General features: G+C 38.4%; 1 protein-coding gene across 33 annotated transcripts in view; it reads left to right on the top strand.

Annotated features, from left to right (window-relative positions):
* LOC139939519 (CUGBP Elav-like family member 1) overlaps positions 1–13,314 on the top strand; it is a 122,328-nt gene that overhangs the window by 12,331 nt on the left and 96,683 nt on the right. Inside the window, exon 1 of one of the 33 annotated variants that reach the window (XM_071935490.1) lies at positions 10,521–10,733. The exons of the other annotated variants lie outside the window; for them this stretch is intronic. The gene's annotated coding sequence lies outside the window, so the exon portion shown is untranslated. Of the gene's footprint in view, positions 1–10,520; positions 10,734–13,314 lie in introns of those variants that run through there. 33 annotated transcript variants of the gene reach the window in all.

Here is a 13,314-nt window from a genome sequence, read left to right as displayed (position 1 = left end):
AGACCTGTCACAGTTTGCTCTATTTAATATGAAATAATGGATTAATGAAAAAGCTGATGGACTACACTGCTAAAAATGGTATTCTTGAAACAAGAAAAACATCTTATTTTGAGAATATATTTCTTGTGTCACTCCCTAGAAACTTTTTCTTGGGAGTGACACAAGAAAAAAATTCTCAAAATAAGATGTTTTTCTTATTTCAAGAATACCATTTTTAGCAGTGTAGTGAGATGACAAATGCTGTAACCATGCTAATATGTACTTTTTCCAGGAAAATATCATTTTAAAACTACTCTGTTAACATTTTTGAAAGGTACTTTGATGCTGAGACAAGTCCCCTACTCAATTGAGCTGCTTAACGGCTGATTTTATGCCCATTACCAGTTTGCCAATCCAAGCGATGCCAACTGTAAGCACACGGAAAGGTACGCTAACCCTCTGATGCTTACAGTATGAAAATTAATGACGTAATTAAGTAACAATGCAAATCCATGGTTAACGCGAAAGCCGACCGCGTAATGTTTCCTTGCTAATCTGTGGAACATGCATTATAGAAAATTTGTCTGCTATAGTATTTGCTTACCGTTAAAGACAGTGGACACTATTGGTAATTTTCAAAGACCAGTCTTCTCACTTGCTGTATCTCAACATATATGCATTAAATAACAAACCTGTAAAAATTTGAGCTCAATCATTGAAGTTGCGAGATAATACTGAAAGAAAAACACCCTTGTCACAAGAAGTTGTGTGCTTTCTGATGCTTGATTTCGAGACCGCAAATTCTAAATCGGAGGTCTCGAAATCAAATTCGTGGAAATTTACTTCTTTCTCGAAAACTACATAACAGTACTTCAGTGGGAGCCATTTCTCTCAATGCTATATTATCAACCTCTCCCCATTACTCGACACCAAGTAAGGTTTTATGCTAATAATTATTTTGAGTAATTACCAATAGTGTTCACTGCCTTTAAGCAGCGCTTTGAAAATGGCCCTAGAGAAGGACCAATGTTTTTGTCTTTACCTCGAGCAGATCTCCCATTTGTTAGGCATGCGGAATTCATGAATTAATTAAGGAAGTTAATCATCTGAAAATTTCAGCTGTACATATCTTTCTATTGATGTAATTTATAGCCCTTTGCCAGCGTGTAATAATTAAATTGCATTTTTGTGGGGTTGTTTTTTTGGTGGTGTTAAAAAAAAAGTGTTCCAGACCCTTTTTCTGGGACGGTAGACAATACAAAAAGGAAAATCTTTTTATACTTTGTTGTTTTTGTTTATAAAGTTATAAAATTAACTTTAATGCCTCCAAGTATAAGATGAAGCCATAGTACATATAATAGCGCCCTCTTGTGTCAGGTTAATAAATCATGGCACTGCAAAATTTGCCTTTTAAAACTCGTACATGTAATTCGGAGAAGACCTTAAGTCTTTAATGAAGACAACGTAAAAGCCAAATTCATCATAAAATCTTCTTGCATAAATCTTAAAAGAAAAACTAGCTGGAATGATAACAAACAATTCCACACTCAAGAAGTAGTAAGGTTTAGTTTGAATTTGATGTCATGGTCGTACCAAGTGTTTCAACCTTGTGAAATGGCCTACATTCTGTACCCATGTTTGTCAACATTGGCAACTATCAAAAACAGTGTTAATTTTTTTTATTTTTTTTTACAACAATGAAACACAGACACTCGATGTAAGAGCAGGTACCTGCACTTTTTCTATACAAACACACGCCTGGAATTTCATCTTTGACGGGCAGGACAATACACTGGCCTATTCATTTTGCAAAGGGAGCTTTTTTTGTGTTTAGACATTTATTCCAATATTGGCAACAGCAAACAAAAGCATCAAATGCAATTCAAGCATTATACAGTCTACAGAATTGAAACGTAATTATAACATGGCTAAAGATACTCTCTTTTGTTTGAAAATGAAGTCTATGGGGAAAACTATAGAAAAGGCACCAAGGCCAAGAGCAGGGCAATGTACTTAGAACTGTTGGGTTCTTGGCCAGTGTGACGATTTTCTGAGCGAGTGTCCTAGGCTTCACAACCAGAATTAATAAAACAGCATCTCTTCACATGTACAGTACATGCCTCAAGTACAGCTCACCCTGGTTAAATTAGAATTTAGTCCTCCATGATCCCAACATTAGCATAAAATATCAAGCCTGTGAAATTTTGAGCTAAATTGGTTATCGAAGTTAAGAGAAAATTAATGAGAGAAAACACCCTTGTTGGACGAATTTGTGTGCTTTCAGATAGGAATAAAAGACTTCTGGCTAGAAGTCTTTTATTAGTTTGTGAGAAATTACCTCTTTCTCAAAATCGATGCTACTTCACAGGGAGCCGTTTCTCACAATGTTTAATACTATCAACAGCTCTCAAATGCTTGTTACCAAGTCAGTTTTTAAGCTAATATTTATTTTGAGTAATTACCAAACGTAAAGGCAGTGGACACTATCGGTAATTACTCAAAATAATTATTAGCATTAAACCTCACTTGGTAACATTTGTTTTTGAGACATCAGATTTAGAATTTGAGGTCTCGAAATCAAGCATCTGAAAGCACACAACTTTGTGTGACAAGGGTGTTTTTTTCTTTCATAGTTATCTCGCGACTCCGACGACCACTCAAGCTCAAATTGTCACAGGTTTGTTATTTTATGCATATATGTTGAGATACAGCAAGTGAGAAGACTGGTCTTTGACAATTACCAATAGTCATTAGTGTCCAGTGTCTTTAAAGGGTTTTGGGACTTTTTGTACGGCACAAAACACAAATGACCACATTACTTTGAATTGAAATGTTTCTCATCTATCGAAAACTGCTGTAGACTTCTAACCAAACGTTTTTGTTGCCATTAATTCCAAGAATAATTACCAAACGATATACCTTTGTACATGATATGAGATTACCAACTGAAGGTTTGCGCAAGCCAATGGAGACTGCTCTACTCTATTGATTTATTATGTAAAAAGCTTAGTGTAAACATATTCTTGTACAAGTGTACAAGCTACCATGAATTAAATATTACATAATATGCTAATTGGCTCATGAAATTGAGGTACATGTACATGGTAGACATGTTGCTATAGCTCCATAATGTAGGTGGGAACTACCATAGTGGCAGGTTCAACACTGTGATGTGTTTGAGTTGCTCTATGATTGAGTGTACACATTAAAGGGTCTGGGTACTTTTTACACAATGTCCACAGATTTACATTTAAACGTAAACAGTTTGAAGATAATGATAGTAGAATGCTTCCCATATAATATTACTTGCTGAGGTGCGAGTGCAATTTTAAGGGAAGCTTTCTACCATCATTATCTTCAAACTGAGTAAGTTTACTGAAATCTGTGGACATTATGTTTTGTGTTAAAAAAAGTACCCAAATCCTTAAAAAAAAACATGGTTCTACCTCCAATCCATGGATGTAACTAGGTGTGTCAGTATTTCAACCTAGAGGTATTTTACAGACGGTCGATTCCATTCACAGCACCTACAATACATACCAATCTACATATAATGACACGGTTATGCTTTACATGTACCAGCTATTGTTAGAGTAACCTTGAAATTAATTCTGCGTAGGCGCGGCTGAAACCAGAGGGAACAAAAAATAATCTGAACAAAATGTTATCACATTATTAACCACCTTCCTTGGAGAGGAATGTTTTTTGTTATTTTTTTTTTTTGCAATTATAATGTAGGTCTGCTGTACATGTACATAAATGTTGGCCAATAATTACATTTGTATAGGATTAAATATAGGATTCGTACTGCCTCTAGCTACTGGGCAATTGCGTGTAGTTGGCTAGACACTGCTCTAGAATTGCAAAAGGGCTCAAATCCGTAAGTAGTATGCAGGCATGTATGCTTCGCTTTTGAAAGGGCAAGGGCACCAAGGCATTTTCTCTCTGGCAAAGGGCACCCTATGAGGAAATTGTAAATTTCTACTGGAGCATTTCAATTCAAGGGCACCAAGGCACTGGCAAAAGGCAACGGAGGCGATTGCCTCCGTTGCCTCCGTGAAGTATCAGGCCTGAATATGTTTTTTTCTCACAGAACTGAGTATACAGTTCAACCACACACACATTGATGTAAGGGTAAAAAGCTGGACTTGTAGCAATCAAGCCCATCTGGCAGCCCGGAATCGACCATGACCCACATCTGTTTAGTCTTCACCAAGTTGGTCTGGGATGTAGGTGACATCTAACTGACTTGTTGTTATGTTGTGAGTCCCATACAGCCATGCAGGGTTGTAGGATGTGACCAGCGGGAGAGGTTAAATGCATGGCCCAATTTTATAGAGGTGCTTAGCGCCAGCGGCCAATTTTGTGCTTACTGTGTGGTTACTATTTCATAGTACTGCTAACCAAAAACATGAGAAAAGATATGCTAATCTTTAGGTGCTTACTGTATGAAAACGAATGATGAAACTTGGCCCGATATAACAACACAAATCAATGGTGTATGCGCAAGATGGCCACCTAATTTCCTTATTATTTGAGTTACTTCAGTGAGAGCTGTTTCTCATTATGTTTTATACTATCCATAGAATTAAGCTGACGAGTTACACTTTAAAGACATTCTTCAACATCGGACGTATGATTGAAACACAATTTTTACGTGAATATGACGAACAATGCATTCATTTCATTAATGAAAACTAACTATGGATTGCCTTTTTGTCCTTGAAAATACTCCTCATGAAACAGGTAGTAGGCCTACTTCTTTGTCTGGATCTAGGCCCTATACCTTTTCTCTTATTGTTTCACCAGAGTCCAATGGAACCTCCTTCATGTCTGTTTGTTTGTCTTGTTTTTGTTGTCATTGGCACCATTAGCAACACCCCTAAAGCCAATATACAATAACATGAGCATGGATTATTTAGCGGATAACATGCCCGATACCTCCTCTACACTATCCATATGGAAGGTTCCCAGGCCATGTATTGTAGTCTTGTAATTAAAGAATAGACTAGCAAGCCAGTCCTAGCAGAGAGGATTACATCATCCAAACTGGCCGCATTGTTAAATCCCGTTGTCTTTAATTAGAAAATAGACTAGCAAGCAGTCCTCACTGGTAGGATTACATCATAAAAAACTGCCAGCCTTGTCACCCCTTTGTTGTAGTCTTTAACTAGAAAATAGACTAGCAAGATGGTCCTCACTGGTAGAATTACATCATCAAACCTGGCCGCATTGTTATCCCTTTGTCTTTAATAAGAGAAAAGACGAGCAAGCTAGTCCTCACCGGTAGTATTACATCATAAAAACTGCCTGGCTTATCACCCCTTTATTGTAGTCTTTAATTAGAGAATAGACTAGCAAGATGGTCCTCACTGGTAGAATTACATCATCCAAACTGGCCGCATTGTTATAGCCTTGTCACCCCTTTATTAGTCTTTAATTAGAGAATAGACTAGCAAGCTAGCCCTCACAGGGATGGTTACAGCATCAACTTAAACAGCCAGCTTTGTCACCATTTGCTAGCTCTTTGGTCCACAGTCTCATTCTCTCTTCAGTTGAGTAGAAGTGCTAACATTGCCTAAGTGTAAGGATAAATACAAATGTGTTAACTGTTCGGTTGATTTGGCATTGAAGTGTACATTGTGAGAACTCAGTGGGAACGCTGGGTCTTCAGTGCTCTAATTTGGGGGTAAAATCAACAAGACCTTGCGTTGCTCGAAATGTTTACTGGACCAGAAGATATTGGCAAAAATAGGAAAACTGCCAACTAATGGCTAGATAGTTCAGTTGCCACAAGATTATTCTAGAGGTCACAGGTTCAAGTCCCAGTGAAGTTGATCTGTCGTCATTCAAACCAAAATTACAAAAACTTTACCCCAGTCAGTTTCACTTGTGGTTTATTACTTGGGGCAGAAGTTTTGGCATAAGACCAGTGCCGTTTTCACAAAGATTGGTCTTAACTGTGTACCAATCAATATTAATATCTGAGCAAAGTGTGATGTCACAATACAAATCACTATGGTAATACTGACAAACTCATCTTGAGATGAATCTTAGTGCTTTGTGAAATGGAAGCCCAGAATCGTAATGAGAAATGCTTTCTGCATAGTTTAGCTCATCATCTGTTTTGATTTGAACAAGAAGCACTATAGAAAGATTTATTTTACTTGTCATGTGGCTAAGTGCTTGTATATCATAAGTATGACTGCCAATGACGTCAAGTTAAACTAATAAAAGGATGCAGTTCTTGGCAAGCAAATGTATAATTCAATTGAATAACACAAGCCGACCCAGCTTGTTTGGTCATATGAATTTACTGGTCCAACTCTAAAAAATCACTAGCCTTGGGCCTGCAATGTGGAAGCATGTTGCAGTGATTTGAACACCAGGCCACTTAAGTAACCAATCAAACCAATCTTGTCTGTTCCCCGCCCCCCCCCCCCCCCCCTTATTGTAGTTACTGTTTTTATGTCGTTTTAAAGGCATTGGACACCATTGGTAGTTACTCAAAATAATTATTAGCACAAAACCTTAATTGGTAGTGAGTAATGGGGAGAGGTTGGTAGTACAAAACATTGTGAGAAACAGCTCCCTCTGAAGTGGAGTAGTTTCCAGAAAGAAGTAATTTTCCACGATTTCGAGACCTCAGATTTAGAATTTGAGGTCTCGAAATCAAGCATCTGAAAGCACACAACTTCGTGTGACAAGGGTGTTTTTTATTTTATTATCTCACAACTTTGATGACTGATTGAGCTCAAATTTGTTCAGGTTTGTTATTTTATGCATATGTTGAGATTACCAATAGTGTCCAGTGTCTTTAAAGGGTTTGGGGACTTTTTGTACGACACAAAACACAAATACCCACAGATTTACATCAAACTTTAACAGTTTAAAGGTACTGATGACATGTAGAAAGCTTCTCTTTCCTTGCTGAGGTACTGTAGTTTTTGAGAAATGAGTAGAACAATTTTACGGAAATAGTTTTCGTCTGGTTGACTAGTGAGACGAAAATTATTTTAGCATGTAAAACAGATTAAAACGTCTCTCCAAAAATCATTTCTCTGTGATTTTCACTTTTTCCTCAGAAACTTTATGACTAATGAGGCTAAAATCTTTACGGGTAATTTATATTACATACTTCTTCTTTCACAGTGAGCTGAAAAACTTGATCTACAAATGATATCAAAACCCTTTAAAAAGTAAGATTCATAGGGAGGTTTTTTGTTGCGAATAATGAGTCCAAGCCACCCTAAAGGTCAGCGGGCGACTAAATTGAAAGAGAACAAATTTGGTTCGGTCTTCAGGTGTTCATGATGCAGAAAGAAGATCCACCCCTCCGGTCAAGGATAGCTTCCAGAAAAATCATGCCTGAGTTTTATTCATTTCTATTTACTGGAAAGCATGATGATAATGTGTTACTGAGGTGTGCCAGTAATTACAAAGCATCACTCTCACTTTATTCGTGGATATTTAACAATGATGTTCTCTTTTGTTTGATCAGGGGACGCTATTCTCAAATGCAAATGAGTCTAAATGTCTATCTGCCGAAGCCATTAGTTATTGATCAAACAATTTATGGCTGTACACTTTTGATGATGGTGATGAGTAATAAGTAATACCCAGAATGGTTTGGGATTGTGTTAGTGTTTAGGTTGTATTCTTATTTATATTTTCGTGGTCTGGTTGTTGGTTTTTTTTTGTTGGGTGCTTTTATTTTGTCTTTTTTTTGGGGGGGGGGGGGTCATTACAGACGAGATGGAGTAGACTATTTTATTTGGCTTTATAAATGTGATGAGTTCAAAAGGTGGAAATAATTCAAAAGATGATTCTTTATAGAGGAGATGAGTTCAAAAGATGAAAATAATTCAAAAGATGCCTTTGGAATCAGAAATGGAGAGCCGGCCATGTAGGATATAATTCAGTGCTTTTTGAACAGCCAGTACATTTTCTAAAGGTTTTTCTGTAGGTTTCTCCTTGAAGTATGCATACATTTGCAGATGTTAAGCAGTGAGTGGCAAGGTACTTTTACCCAGTAAGCAAACTTCACTGAGGAAATTGGAATGTCCATGGGAGCGTTTTCCTTTTGAGTGGGGGGGGGGGGTAGGAGGTAGGGGAAGCCACCAAGGCAAATGCTATGAGCTGGCTCCCGCTTGAGAATGACGTACTTGGTGCAAGGCCCTGCATATAGTACACTATTTTCCCCATTACTTTGTATTATTGCTGTGCGTCAAGTGAGTTGGAACGCCAACGTAAAAAGACAACCGGCCGTCCAGGTTTTTACTGCGGCACGGTCTGCGCGACGAAATGAACTGTCACAACCAACATCTAATGTAATGCTTCAATTATTCCCTCTTATTGCCTTCATCAATTTGTTCTGGATCAAAGGGCGAAGCCTTATTTTAAAGGAAGGGCGCATTCTTGTTGTCTATAAGGATCAATTTGTTTCCAATCATTTAGTTTTACCAGATTCTATACATGCATTTCAAGGCTAAATAAGTGCTCGTAATTTGTTGGTTGGTTGCAAGTGTTGTTGCCATGTTTGTGTCAAATTATTTTGATGTGTTATTTCTGTTCTTACCATGTCTAAAGAGAATTAAGACCACATTTATATAAACAAATTCTCAACATGAGAGAAATTCAGATCGTACTTTCCATAACACAAAATACGTGAGAACTGTAGCACCAACTTGAACTACTGTTTTTACCTTGAAAGGATACAACTTCAGTACTTAAAAAATCTATAAATTTGCCAAAACTTTTTTAACAGAGTTGGGTGTTGTTTTTTTTCTAGTTAAATTGAATTTGTTGAATGCATATGTTTCCAAGGGACCACAGGGCCATGGCTTTCAGGCAGAAGTTCATTTATAAACTGTTCTTCACTGTCGAAAAATTGTGTTCTTAAATGTATTTGGGGTTGGGCTTCCGTGAGATTATTTTCAGAGTGGGATTATGTTGTGCCCTTTCGTTGTCGGTAAACTCTCCTGCCCAACTGGACCGTCCCACAAAATTCCACAGGACACTGTTAAGACTTAACTAAGTAGGATTTGAAACTTTGCATGACCAGTGGAAATACGTTATAGAAAGGTTTGCGGTAACACCATGTAATGACTATCTCTAATGAGTTGGGGTGGTTCTGAAAAGAACCGTTGGTTTCAACTCGACGTTTCGATCAGTATGCTCTGATCGTCTTCTGGAGAAAACTGGACTCTGATGCTGCATGCTGCTTTCAAAATCAAGTTCGTGGAAAATAACTTCTTTCTCGAAAACCATGTCAGAGGGAGCAGTTTCTCACAATGTTTTATACTATCAACCTCTCCCCATTACTCATTACAAAGTAAGGGTTTTTGCTGATAATTATTTTGAGTAAATACCAATAGTGTCCACTGCCTATAAGTACTGTGAATACTTAACTAGTCCATAGTACACAAGCCATGCAGGAGTACACAAGCCATGCTGTTTCCTGAAACTACCAGCTATACAATCACAACAAAAACATGCAACCAATGCATTTAAGGTATGGTACTTTTGTGGTGGTCTTTGTCACCAGCGGGTGGTAAGAGTTCCAAGACATTTTCTAAGACAAACCCCCGCATAAAGATATCACAAAAAAGGTAGACCACAAACATTAGGTCTAGATAGCTCAGTTGGTATGTTAATCCTGAGGTTGTTGGCTCAAAACCAGCTCTACTGAATTTGTCTTTGTTCAGAACCCAATTATTTGCTCCAATTTTTTTATCAATAGTTACATAATGCAGCATTACACAAGCCACTAGAAGTTAAGTGAAACAGCTACACATACATGTACTTATAATTGTCTTTACTGAGATGCAAACCACACCCCTTGTAAAGTACACGTCTGGATCCTTGGACAGTTTTCTAGAGCATTTTAATAGTAAGTCGCTACATGGAGGTAGAATTAGATCCATGAGAATAGGAGTCAAGTGATAAGAGACATCATCTTAATCTGTAAGTGCATCTTTTGTGTTAACTTTTATTGTGGCCTTGTCGATGATAAAATATTCCACACGAGAGAGAATTATTCGAGCGATGAGGACACTTTGTGTCCAAACGCTTCTCCCTTAATCGCCATAAAGCTCTTGTCTTTAAACAAGGAGTACTCTAAGACTAGGGTGTAGGTACATGTACAAGGAGTAAACAGCATCTTCTAGATGTAAAAGCCAGCATCTCCTTCGCTTGAGCTGGCCTCATTGGATGATGCAGGGACTATAGAGCGGCGATGATGGGATTGTGTTTGCCAATTATGAACCCAACTTCCATGCTGAGGATCCCGTGACAATTCCCAGGGAGAAGTTGATGGAGCATGCCTAAATATCTTATTGATTCAGAAAACCACAGAGCCAGACATCTCTTCTTCACAATTGCATAACGTCAGAGTGCACTATAACAATTTGCCTTTGCAGCCGGCCAGCGTGATAGCAAAACCCCCCTCTTGGCCGGAATGGACTAGTCCACATAGCTGAACAGTTAAGCTCCTGATGCCTGTCCATGCAGCACTCCATACATGTACATCCAGCGCAGACTAGCAGACCACATTATTGACAGTGACAGCGTGTTCACAACTTCGGCTTGCTAGCTGCCAGCACAAAGAGAATACTCTACTGAGCTCCACATTGCCCTACTCCCGGCTTAAATAAAGGCTCTCTCTCTCTCTCGGTTCACTGTGGGATTATAAAACCAGACCAAGGATTTTCTTACCCTACTGTCATTGTTTTTGGCTGTTCTGTATCAAGTCGGTATGTATTGTTTCCTCTTTTCTCAGTTGTGTATGTATGTTGCGTTAAAGCCTGATGCTATGTCAATGTAATTTCATCATATTCCCCTTTACTTATACTTGTTTGGAGCATGTCGGAATTTGTGTCCAAGTCTACATGTGTTCTTACTCTGATGGAACATTGAGGATGGACCCATTGGAAGTACATGTATTATTAGTATTATTTTGACCCACTGAATCCATCAAATTGCAACAGCATAGTACAAGTTTACAACTACCAAACCAGTATAAAATGTACTGAATGGATTAGCATGTCTTACTCTAGCTTAAATAATTTTGGTTTCAAACATTCCAAGTCCGTACAAAGCAACATCTGTCTTTATTTGGAAGTGAGGCAAGTTCAGAGATGAGAATATTCAGAGATTCACACATGGATTCACTCTCAAAGTACAAAACTTCAAACAATTGAGAAAGGTGTTACCAAGAAACTGCCAAGTGATTGCGGTCACCTGTGCAAGCTCCCTTTATCCACACTACTGAATGTGGATGACTTAAACCATGGAGGTAGAATTAAACGTGCACCCACTGTACAGCAATCAATATATAAGAAGCTGCAAGTATTCAGTGATTCCCACGCCGGCGCTTGACTTGAATGGCTTTGCCTGAATAGGCCACCTCCACAAGCCTTTACAATCTCCCTTGAAGGAATAGTTATCTCACTCGGTTATAACACTGACGCAGAAATATCCCTCAAAATCAGATTGCTTTCTCAAAGGAAGGGGGGGGGGTCTCTGAACGCCTTGCATGATTGGCCAGCCGAGCGATGGTTTGGGCATGAGCCTTTCAGTACCTTGACTAAAATGCATTAAGTGTGAGGGAGGAAGAAGCCCCCCCCCCCCAAAGGTCAGACCTGAGGTCACTTTAATTGGATACCGTGAGAGGGATCTGTCACGCAATAATTTTTTAAGTTCGTTAAATGTAGGTTGCCTTCTGACTAGAAGGATGGATGTATTGACTAATAAAACCCAACACCGCTGTATGAAATATTAAAATTGATGATTGGGCACTTTTTTTTAGTATATGAATATTATCTTCAGTTCAATGGAGTAGAAGCTTATTTCAAATTATTTAAAATCAACACATTGCAGTTTCTGTGTACTGGATTTTAAAACAAGACTACACAACCCATGGCATGAATGCACACTAACATGAAGTACAATGTAGTACAAATTGAAATCTTGCAATTTTTATTTGAGTCTCAGAGTCTAGGCTGTACGTACATGCACAACTGTGTGTACAAGTACTATGTGAATGAACGTACACATTTTATAACCCCAAATCTTACAATATTTTTTTAGGGTTTTTGTAATTAGGCCGATGTTAGTTAGGCTCTAATTAAAACACAACCATCGCACTGAGAGGGAAAAAGGTTTTAAGAATTGGCCCTGTAATTGAGAGGGGAAATAAGGTTTAAGAATTGGCCCTGTATGAATTTTTAGACTTGAAGCCATCTAGCCATTTTGAGGTTGGTGAACACATTATGATTGCATTGTTTGATTTAGGTAAATCTGTCTGTACACACCCAAAACAAACAGTGCGCTTCAACTGTGTCCATAATACTTGTTGTATCTAAAAGAGGGCTTGTGGTCTTCTGCTATCAGCCCCCCCCCCCCCCCCCCCCACCACCCCAACTGAAGTCCTAAGTATGTGCAACACTTCGAGCACCAAAAGCCAAACAACATGTGAAATGATATAAAACTGGTGCACAACATTTCCAGGTACAAAATTTTTACTTGACTGTGTAAATGTCAACCGTTTACTAATTTTATTGTTGATGAGAAAATGTAATGGCGCACTATCAAATGCTTTATTTTTTAATTAAAATACAGTTTGACAATTTATAAATGGTACAAGGTGACCTTTGGGTTTTAGCCCAATGCATGCTCATTGTCCCCATGCGACATTGTATAACACTAATAATCATCGCATGGTGGTATTGGTTTTGTACTCTGACCCTGTGAAATCAGGCAGCTTTATTTGTCAAACTACTGCACCTGCTGGGGGCAAAAACTCTCTGCATGTTCACTGGATCTGTGTTTGTGTGCAGTTGTCACGCAAACATGTCACGCATTCTGGAATTTGAGACAATCAAATACACACTACTGTACTTGTTTGTGGGTAAGGAGAGCTGCCCACTCTCCCTGATTCTGCAAAAAGTTCCCTGATAATCAATCTTTTCATGTCCTAATGAGCAGATTTAAAACAAAACAAAAACTCCCTGATTGTGGAAACTTTGTCCCAGGTATGTTGAATGCAACTTCTAAATACCAACCTGATTGTTGTACAGCATCTTCCTGAAACAAGATGCAAATGTTGGCAACTCTGGTGTAAGAGGTACAGTAAAATAACCTGAAGAAAGTCTAGAATTTCAGTGGAGGTCCAGGGCATCATTAGGCCTATACGACTCTGCTTACTTTTCCCAAGCAAAGAATTGGTGCTTGCAGAAGAAGGGAATTCTGCACTTAAGGTTTAGCATATTTCACGGGTTAGCAGGGAATTTTGCCATGCACATGCGTACTTCATGTTCCTAGGCATTCTTTGCT

This window comes from Asterias amurensis, chromosome 7 (assembly GCF_032118995.1).
Source record: "Asterias amurensis chromosome 7, ASM3211899v1".
NCBI lineage: Eukaryota > Metazoa > Echinodermata > Asteroidea > Forcipulatida > Asteriidae > Asterias > Asterias amurensis.
The sequence above is the reverse complement of the archived record's forward strand: the minus strand, read 5'-3'. Positions and strand labels throughout refer to the sequence as shown.